Source organism: Atta colombica, unplaced genomic scaffold (assembly GCF_001594045.1).
Source record: "Atta colombica isolate Treedump-2 unplaced genomic scaffold, Acol1.0 scaffold121, whole genome shotgun sequence".
Taxonomy (NCBI): Eukaryota; Metazoa; Arthropoda; class Insecta; order Hymenoptera; family Formicidae; genus Atta; species Atta colombica.
The window spans coordinates 589005-599583 of record NW_017259208.1 but is presented as its reverse complement, the minus strand read 5'-3'; the positions used below and the strand labels follow the sequence as shown (position 1 = coordinate 599583).

General features: G+C 34.0%; 1 protein-coding gene across 3 annotated transcripts in view; it reads right to left on the bottom strand.

Moving 5' to 3' along the window:
* Nucleotides 1-10579, bottom strand: part of LOC108694679 (nuclear hormone receptor FTZ-F1 beta) — a 24304-nt gene that overhangs the window by 11234 nt on the left and 2491 nt on the right. The window contains exon 1 of one of the 3 annotated variants that reach the window (XM_018204313.1): nucleotides 10072-10573. The exons of the other annotated variants lie outside the window; for them this stretch is intronic. The gene's annotated coding sequence lies outside the window, so the exon portion shown is untranslated. Of the gene's footprint in view, nucleotides 1-10071; nucleotides 10574-10579 lie in introns of those variants that run through there. 3 annotated transcript variants of the gene reach the window in all.

Below are 10579 nucleotides of genomic sequence, written 5' to 3'. Positions count from 1 at the left end.
TATACATACATATACATATACACACACATGGAGAGAATTTTTTCTTAAAGTTTACCTTGAAAATATGATAATCGTGGGACAGCAATGTATTTCGAAGAATTTTAATATAAATCTCTCTCATTCATTAATAAAATTATAATAAAATATAAAAGTAAAGTATAAAAAGTTTGATTAATTTTACTGAAGTGTATGGTAAAAATCTTTAAAACATTATATTGTACCCTAACCATCATATTTTCAGGGTAAATATATATCATAATTCTAAAAAAAAATTCTTTCCGTGTAATTTATTATTTTATAAGAAACAAATGAATAATAAATTCAAATAAAAATTAATGAGATATGAGAAACTTTTAGAAGATAAATTTTGATATTTATTTGAGAAATTATAAATTAGACAATAAAAAAACTGAAATATTCCATTTTATAAAATGGGTCAAGCTCCGAGTTAAATAAATTCAATTGAAATCTAGACACATATTGCAGATTTTAATACATTCTTCTCTTTCGTAATATTGTGTGATATATCAAGCTATTGCTACATTTAAATAGTGATATCAACCTTCGAAGGTTTAGTATTATGAAAGTGGGCGTCGATCATATTTCACTGTCATCATAAACATATGTACATACATACCGTTCTTAAAACGTACTGTATTAATTTTTAAAAGTGACTTTTAAGAGTACGATAGGTACGTCTGGAAAGTTTACGATTATTTATATGAAAATTGGAAACACATCGCAATAAAGATATCAGCTATTCCAATATATTAATATCTGCTAGAACCTTGTACACTGAGAGAAAAATGTTTGATGTTTCTTACTATAATTGCATGATAAAATAATTATGATTAGGAGTTCTATTTTTATAGTTTAATGTTAGGAATAATAATAATAATAATAATATGGTTGTCCCAAAATATAACTATAAAATTATAATCACTTGAATCATTTTTATGGTAATTTCAACTATTTTATGGTTGTAATAATCATAATTATAGTCATTTTAGGTTGTTAACTATATACATTTGTTGCTAAAACTATATACATAGTTACTGTTATTATTATTATAGCAGTAATAATCATAATTATAGTACATGTAATTATAGTTACAAATACCAATATATTTTTCTCTCAATGTACAAAAATTAGCTACTAGATAATTTTTTAAGTTAATGGCAAGTGCGAAGGACAACCAATCGTGTGAACCCGATACAAGTGCGTTGCACACGAAATAAAACGGTATCTCGAACTGGAGTGGTTTTCTTGACTATACATGCATAGCATTCTCATCGTTCCATTTCTCGGACAGTCATCGTCTACTACAAAGGTATATTTGTTTCGGAAGTGATCCATCGTTCGCAAATATTTTACAACACATATCATAAAATAATTAATAATTAAAAATAGGAAAATATTTACTTATCGAGGATGTGAAAGGTATACATCTTTAACATACTTCCTAATTGTTTAATACGGAATAAAAATTTATGTAGTTATTTCTAATCGTTGCGCTTGGCTTAGTCGAAAACTATCACGTTTCCTTGATTAACAAGAAAATCTTCATAAATTTCAAAGAAAATTATAATATCTAAATTCACAAACTGTTTTCATGACAAGATTTCCATACTAAATATCAAATATTCAAGCTTAAGGAATGTAGTCGAATTATTGAAACATTTAGGTATCTTTAAATTATCGAATCTCCTGAATTTTATCATTACTCACGTAAAAGAAGAATTTCTGAAATTTATTACAACTTTGACGTTATTGCCTCGAGCCTTTTTAGCAAAAATAACCTAACATGTTCCCGTGATTACCTCACGATTGCGTTTCGGACTCGCGGTCATGTTGTGTCATCGCTACCTAACGCTCGCCTGGAATCAGCTTTCGTGCGGTATTCTGCGAAAAGTGCGCGTGTCTCCTGCGGTCGTGCATATCCTAGCTCGCCGTGGAATCCTTCTCGTTCTGTCTCCGAAGGTAGTAGGCGCGCGCGTTTTCCTTTCACCCGGGCCAGAGCATATGCCTTGTCAAGCGCATATCTTCGACATCTCGCGAATATACACGCGCGAGTGTGAGAGCAGCGTGTACGCGAGAGGGACAGTCTGGGTGTCGATTAAAATTATTATTGCCGACGGGGGCATTTTTGAGCGATATCGGAAACCGGTTCACAGTAGCGCGGCTACCGCGGCCTCGCGCTCTGTCTGTGCACGCGTTTCCTTTTCGCAGCCGCGACATCGAGCCGGCACACGTTCACCGGAACCAGTGGTAATAATCGATAGCTAGCTATTCGGCTATTCAAGGAAAACCACGATTTCCTTGAGGAATACGCCGTTCGCATAAAACGATTTGCGAAACACGTCCATAAGTTGGGCATTGGGGTAAAAATGACTTTAATCGCAATGTGCGATAGCAAAAGATTAAATGCTAAGAGCGCAAACACGCGACGTAAACTTAGGAATGCAACAAACAAACATAAAGCGTTCTGTAAGGACGCAAAATATAAATTCTCGAATGATATACCGATATCGGATTGCGGTTAATATTGATTAATACAATAAAACTGCGATATAACTATGAGTCATATTATACGTATAAAAGATAAAGTAACGTTTTGAAATAAAACTTGATTTAGCAATAATAATCTTTTGTAAGCAGTTGCAAAACGTTTCTTTTGCATACGTTTCAAAAACCTCAGCACAATAAAAATTTATTTTCTTCGTTAATTCGCGTAGATAGATTTTTTAGATATTTTTAGAAAAATATGTACATAACTGATTGTAAATGATTGGAGTGAATGAATGCAGGAAAGATTATCGTTTAGAAAAAGTAAAATTGTTAGATTGATTATGGAGATTGATGAAATTTTTGCAGTTAATCCATGTATCGCGCAGAAATTATTTGCTTGCTGTTGTGATTAAGATACAGGTACAGTCAGATCGAATTGCCACGTCGACTCGCATTAGGTTGTTGGCTGTACTCCAGCCTCTATTACTGAAAGAATGCCATACCGAATGTAACAGAGAACGGCAGATCGCACAACAATCAGTGCGAACAAAAGCAGTGACGTACCAAGAATTGTCAACGAAGGCAACTGGCTACTTCCTACTGGCAACTGTTTTTTAGCTATTAATAGTAATTATATATAAATATTATTATTTATTAATAATTATTAATAATAATAGCTATTAATAATATCTTTCAACGTAAAATAGATATAGAATTAACACAGCAGATAATTGTTTTGTAGAAAATTACAATTCATACATAAATTATTAAAAGTTAAGAGTAAGAAAACATCTCCGATATTGATATTATTAAGTAATCTCTGCGTTGATACTACTTTCTTTAAAAAAAAAAAAAAAAAAAAAAAAAAAAAAAAAAAAAACCGTAGCATCTCAGCGAGATAAATGAAATTAAAGAGAGTTCCCTAAAAGTATTCCTTCGTCTAGAGATATTTGATAGCAATTTGACAGATTCCAAATTTCATTTGATTTTCAGCATATAAATACTTTTTTATCGCGGTGTAACATACAACGTATATATATGTAATGTCCAGCATATATCCCATATATGAAAAGAATAATCTGAAGTATTTAAAAATTTTGATAGATACAAACCTAAAAATAATCTTATTGAACCATCAAAATAATTATGTAGAGAACTCAAGCATGATGAATAATGTATAAAGTTTTGACATTCTAATAATCAGCTTAAGCGTCCTACACGGAAAGAACATAATTTTGCTAAAGTATCTAAAAATTTAATTAAATACAGATTTGAAAAAAAATTTTAGTGTACCATTAAAAACAATTATATGCTGAAACAAATTGTTAAAATATCAAAACTGTTTTTTGTAGCATTCCTCATCATTTTTTACTTTTCAACATAATTATTTTAATGGTCCTACCTCCTAACAAAATTATTTTTAGATCTGTATTCAATAAAATTTTTAGATACTTCAGTTAAATCGTTCTTTTCATATACATGATTATTTTAATAGTCCAACAAAATTATTTTCTTAGATCTGTAGATCCTAAGTAACTTTCTAGACACTCAGTAGCAAAGTGTCCTTTCCGTGTATCGTTTTAAGAATGCAGCAATACGAGATTGCATGGAATTGCCATGTCGCTAGATCGAAACAATGCAGTACCAAAACCGGTATCCAACGACTGCGACTAGCAGAGATACAATTTCCCCTCTTATCCCCGTGTGCGGTACGGCAAAGAAAAATTTTACGGCCACATTCGTTGCGTCGCGATATCCCGTCGGCAATCCCAGCTGCCTCGTTTCATGCGCGTTCTGTAACCGTCGACCTTTGGAGAACAAGAGGTGTTCAGACGACATATACAGCTGCTAAGGTGATTCTGGACAAGAGCCTTGGCTCAAAGTGTTTTCCAGCTTAGAGATATGAGTACGCGTGGGAAGAGCCCGCGCTTTATAGTCGCAATACAACGGATTGTCTCGTGTCATTCGTCTAATATTACCTCCCTTGGATTTCGCGAGGGAATAATAAGGTCATCTCGGGTTACACTGCGCTGAAGTGTAAATTAATTAAAATGTGAAACCGCGAGGCTGATTACACGCGTCACAAGAAAATATTCGAGACCCCGAGGTGAACACGCGACATTTGAGCGTACAACTGTTTACAAGTCTCGGCCTACACTTTCCTCAGAATTCTGAAGATAATAGGATTTTATATAAAATTAATAGAGTCGTTTTCTATGTATTTCTTTTTCTCACTCTGTCTTTTTCTTCCAATAGGCACGAAGAATTAAATAACATTTCCTTCACTAAAATCGATGTGTCATTCGTAATTTTACAAGTAATTAAATAATTTTAAGTAAATACTGATTAATCCACAAAATAACAATAAATTATACATATAGTTGAATCGACTTATATTTATGTTTTCAAGATAACATCGGAAGAATAGTTTTGTTGAAGTATCTAAAAATTTCGCTAGCTGTAGATCTGAAAATAACTTCGCTAGATCATCAAAATAATTATCTAGGACGCCCAAGCTGGCTGCTAGAATGTTAAACTTTAAAACTTTATGTAGCATTGTCATCAATATTTACGTAATTATTTGAATGATTTAACAAAATTATTTTCTGATCTATATCTGGTTAAATTTTTAGGTATTTCTGTAAAATCCTTTTTTTCCGGAAACTCATCAAAATTATATAAGCTAATTTAATTTTAACAATTAATATTAATCTAGTTGACGACTACATTTCTGAAAGAATGATTTTGTTGAAGCATTAAAAAATTTAATTAGATACAGAATTAAAAATAATTTTGTCGGATCACCTAATAGTTACGTAATAATCTCAAGTATGATGAGTAATGCTACAAAAAGTTTTGACATTCTAGTAACCAGTTTGAACGTCCTACATAATTATTTTGGTGACTCAACAAAATTATTTTCACATCTTTATTCAGCTAAATTTTTAGATATTTGAGTAAAAATTCTTCCGTGTAGGTATAACGCAAAATGAAGTCAATAACCAGTCTCATGGTCTTATACCATCGAAAAATCGCGGCATACGATGATGAATGTTCAATTCAAAACGAGAGAAGGGAAGATGATCGGTTCTTGAATAGAAACGAGTGATAGAGGTGCGGTCTGGCCGTCGAGAAAGGTACATCAATATTCATAAGTTGCGCTAGGCTTATCCGTGTTGTTTCAAGGATCCAGGGAGTTTCCACTGTTTCCAGCGTACACTTCGTTCCTCTTTCCTCACCACCCTTCACGCTTTTTCTTTCTTCGTACGCGGACACACGTACATACGTTCATAATCCGTACGCATATCTATCGACATGCACGCACGGAATCCATCGAGCGTAAAGGACACTTGTATCTATGTGTGCGTGATGGGCGTATGAATGCGTGCGGGTACATGTACATACAATGTACACTGCAGCCGACACGATAAGATCGTGGCCGAAGGTGCTTGCGCAATCTGGAGTAGCGATTACCCGGAGAGACACGCTCGCGAATGGATAGACCCGTTGTCGCCGCGGCCGCCACCAACGAACTTTTACTCGCACGCCACTGAACATGAATATATGCCAAGAATACTCAATACCGTGGTAGACGTCCATGTCACTCTCGTAACATCAGAGGTCAACAGGCAGTCACGATGTCCGCGATTATGAATTTATTGAAGAATTATTCCCACAGATACCGCTGATCAGACTTTTGTGCTGATTGAATTAATGCTAATCTAGGGTCAACTAATTAATCTTTCTCTCTGTACATTATATGTGTGATATGTTAAGGGAGAGTACCTTTTTTAAGAGATACTTAACCATATGATTTTATCGTTATATCATTGTGAATAACATTCCACGATTATATTCGTGTCAGTAATATGATATCTCCTTGGAAGCCAAAAATTGATGTTTTCTGAACGATACTATGTATAGAAATGATATATTGCCAGATTTTCCGAGAGCTGATTTATGACAGAGCATACAGGTGATTTTTCATTGCGCGACCGCGGGCGTGCAGCAATGCCGAGAGTACCTCTGATTTCTTTTCGTTAGTCGTAACGAGTGATGTTCTTTATGTAAGCCTTTAATCTTGTACACTACTACGTAATCGCTATTTATTTTTACCTAGGAAAATTGTAATATTCTAAGATTGTATTGGTTAATGATCGCCATAATTACCAATGCCGATGAATTGATCTCTTAAAGATTTACGTCATTCCAATGGATTATATAAAAGATATTTTATGCGCATGTGTGTGAAACTTCAGTAGCATAATCTTTTCGAATTAAGAGTAATTTTTAATAACCTATTCGTGGAAAAAAATGTGTTATTATTCCGCGTGCTTAATTAATTCTTCATTATTCGCTTGGAACGTCTAGAATATTTATAAATTCGCAAAATGTATGAATTTCATATTATTATATAATTGCACGGAAAGTATGGCTTTTGTTGAAGTAAGTAAAAATTTAGTTACTGTTAAAAATGTTCTTAAATTTCATTAAATTTTAAGTTACACAATTTGAACTTAATTTCAATGACATTATTTAAATTTAATTGTATTTATAACTAAAAACTATATATTTGCATAAAATTTAATGTATTTTTCATGAAAATTTATGAAATTTTATGAAAAGTTACATTAAATTTCATAAATTTTATAAAAAGTACATTAAAAGTACATAAATTTAATGTACACGTTCATTATATTTAAGTAATTACTGTAACTTAATTTTCTGTTAAATCATTCATTACTTTTCATTTCGTTTATAACCACGAGCTTCATTTACATATAAAAGAAACTCGTGATTACATTTCTAACAGTGTAGATACAGATCTGAAAATAAATTTTTTTGGAATGTCAAAATATCTAATATAAGACATTCAAGTAGGTAGTTATAATAATGATGTTATAAAAAAACTGACATTCTAGCAACCAATTTAAACATCGCATGTACATAATTATTTTAACGACCAAATTATTTTTAGGACAGTAACTTTAGGACAGTAATTTTAAATACTTTAGCAAAATTATTTTTTCCGAAGAGCGCAAATTTCACAGTTAAAAAAAATTGTGTATTTATATCTTTATCGAAAGGATTTGGTTGAAAGAGTATAGAATTGATATCTTTATTTAAATGTAAATTATCAAAAAGAACAAATGAAAATTGAGATATTCATGAGATGTTCATGTCAGAAATACTCTACACGATATATAATAATAATTATATAAAAAAAAAACTACGAGTAATGTCTTCATCAAGTCTTTTGATAAATATTTTAAAAATAAAATGTTGAATAGCAAATACTAAAAAAAAAAATTGAAATTAAATAAAACTAATTGAAAAATGCTAATTGAAACTAATTAAAAAATCAAATCTTGCTGTATATTTCTGTTCTTTAAGATTTCAACTACTAAAGCTCAGCTAATAGTTAAATCAACATCGAATATCTTTGTAATTTTTGGCAGGAAAAGCTCGATCCGAAATTTTTCAAGAAATACACATCTAGAGTTTCCTGCAGATCCTTAAAAAAGTACAACACCCCGCATATCGCGAAATCGCATCTCATTGTGAAACATTTTACCTGCGCGAATCGAATTGATTCTTCGCGTAAATTGTAGTTCGGAAAAGGAGAGAACGCGCTGCAACGGCGTGTCGGCGAGGTAAATATAGTTTTACTTGGCACGCGAGTCTAACGATCACCAAACGCAGAGAAAGTTCTTCTAAGCGTTCCGTGACCTTTCGTATCATTCCGGCGGCACGGAAAAAACAGCGGTCAAACGAAGGTGCAACGCGCGGACTTTCGCCGTTTCACTCGCACCGGCGCGGCCGAAACGCCGAGAACCGCGCAAATCCGACGTGTATACGTAATACACTAGACGCAAGACGCACGTTGCAACGTTTAATCTAATCAGCCGCGCGTTCTTTTCCCGCCGAAGGACGTTGGCGCGATCCATCCTGTCGCACTTTGCAAGCTTTGCAATATACGATACGATAATTTACCAACATAAATAGACTTGTCACGAATAAACGAGGTTAAAAAAAAACTGATTGAGCAAATTGCATGAAGATTAGTAAGTCGATAATGTCTGTTGTAACACCAACAATAATCGTTTCTTGAAATTTTATGATTATTACGGTACGTCATCGGATAAACATAAGACATAAGATATTCGTATTTCACTTGTATCAATAAATGCATTTATTTATTTCTGAGATTCTACAGTATATATAACAGTATATATAATATGTAAATTATATGCTTCTGAAAGAAATATATTTTAATTTTAATAAATTGTAATGTAATTTTAATAAATATTTATTTTAAGTATTAATTAGATATTTACATGGAACGATTTTGGTAAAGTGTCTAAAAATTTAGTGAGATACAGATCTAAAAATAATTTGTTGGGCTATTAAAATAATCCAATGTAGGACAATCAAACTGGTTGCTGGATTGTCAAAACACTTTGCAGTGTCCTCGTCATGCTTGAGATGACTACATAATTATTTTCATGGTCCAACAAATTTTAATTTCAAATTTTAGCTAAATTTTTTGATACATCAACAAAATCATTCTTTCGTACTAAATGTAACCATATATTCATATATTTGATACAAGAACTATTCGATTCAACTCATTCATTCATTTTTTAATCGAGTAAATATTTATTTACTGTAAGTAAATGAGTCAGTACTATTGAAAAAATATATCTTAAGATTTAATAAATTTAGTTCTCACACAATCAGTCTGCTAAATGCGCACATTTAAAAGTGAAGTATGAATATAGACTAGTCTCAGTAACAATTTCGCGGAGCAAAAATATTGATTCTCAAAAAGAAGTAAATAACGTTATACATTCGGTTATTATATATTAAGGTGTAGTAAAAAGAAATCCATTATTTTTCCATTCAATTTCATGCAAAAATAATGGATTTCTTTTTACTACACCTAATATAATACTATATAGTATCTGGCGATCGTACAACTCTGGAGCACCCTGTATATCAGGATACGAAGCGAAAGGCGAGCGGAGTACGACGCGCGGAGTGTTCTATCGCGCACCGTGCGATGTAGGTGGAGCCGTCAAGGTGGAGCGCTCGATCTCGAGCCATCGGAGACGAGACGAGACGAGAGGAGGTGAGACGAGGTGACGCGACGCGACACGACGCAACGGGACGCGTCGGGTCAGGTCGGGTCGCCTCGTCGTCGCGACCGCGATCAGCAAATGGGTATAGCGATACCATTGTCGCGATCGCTTCGCCGCGCGATACGCCTGTACTTATACCGCTAACGGGCTAACGCCCGTCCCGTCTGTACGTTCCCGTTTCATTTTCTCTCCGCTCGAGACTCGAGTGAGTGAACGAGCGAGCGAGCGAGCGAAAGATTTTTCTCGCCGTCACTCTCCGTGCCTCGTCTCTTCTCTCTCTGCCCCTCTCTCTCTCTCTCTCTCTCACACACTGTCTCTCTCATTCTCTTCTCTTCCGTGGCTCCTTCAATTGCCGCCAAACTCCGCCGCGCCGCGGCTTGACGATTTCTCGGGTCGCGTTCTCGGTCACTTATTCTCCTACCTTGAGAAACGCCCGCTCGACGATTCGGCGGCGATTTCGTGCGCGTTGTGAGAGAAAGGAGAGGAGGGCTCGAGAGCTCCGAACAAGACGCGTCGCGATGAGACAAGATCGAGATCGGGATCTGAGGAGGCGAAAGAGATAGAGAAACAGAGAGAGAGAGAGAGAGAGAGAGAGAGAGAGAGGGGAGAGAGAAGAAGGAGAGCGGGAGATCTGCGATTCGTAAGGAGCAGTGGTGCCTCACTAAGAGATAAAGCCTCTTCTTAATCTATATAATTCCTGCGGATTATGAAAACGCTTACGTTATCTTTAATTAAAGTTGTATGTATGTAAACAATCTCAATATAAATAAAGTAAATTTTATTTAATAAGACAAGTCCCTTCGTGAATTTGGAGATGATCTCTCTGCAGAGAAATAGATCGTTTTTAATATTTTCTTGTGTTTAATGTACGAAATTAATCATATCGTATGTTGTTGTGATTTATGTGCTTACATGTGAAACATATATCT